The sequence below is a fragment of the Berghia stephanieae genome, chromosome 3 (genome assembly GCF_034508935.2).
Source record: "Berghia stephanieae isolate SIO BIC M18660-M18661 chromosome 3, UCSD_Bste_1.3, whole genome shotgun sequence".
Taxonomy (NCBI): domain Eukaryota; kingdom Metazoa; phylum Mollusca; class Gastropoda; order Nudibranchia; family Aeolidiidae; genus Berghia; species Berghia stephanieae.
In genome coordinates, this window is record NC_088362.1 from 49,236,266 (window position 1) to 49,236,849 (window position 584).

The window sequence follows — 584 nt, forward strand, 5'->3', positions numbered from 1 at the left end:
CAAATTTTATATTAATATCATTGCTAAAGGCCTTCATAATTTTTAAGAGGTTTCTGGTAGTTCAGTTAAGGAGTACTCACCTGACGATTAGAGGTACCGGTTTAGACCCTGGCTAGAGTCGAGTTTTATTTCCTGACTGCTCCATTCGTCGGGGAGTGTTTCGGTAGCTGAATATGCCTATTAAATCTGACGGAAAATGTTTAGCGTGTCTTGAAGCAAGCAATGATTACTTGCAATTTGATAACAAACTCCAGGATCGTGTGACTGGTGGTTCTCAATGACCACTGGTTACCAGGATTTGTATGGAGTTTCTAACTTTAAAATACAACTAACGAGACAGAGAGAGAGAGAGAGGGGGAGAGAGAGAGAGAGAGAGAGAGAGGGAGAGAGAGAGAGAGAGAGAGAGAGGGAGAGAGAGAGAGAGGGAGAGAGAGAGAGAGAGAGTATAGAAAATAGAACACTGGCTCAGATTGCGACTTCCAGCAACATTAAGTACTTAATTGGAAGTCTGATAACCAAAAATTGTTATGAGCTCATTCATTGTGATGGAAATGTTCTCAAACCAGTAAAATAATGTGTTCATT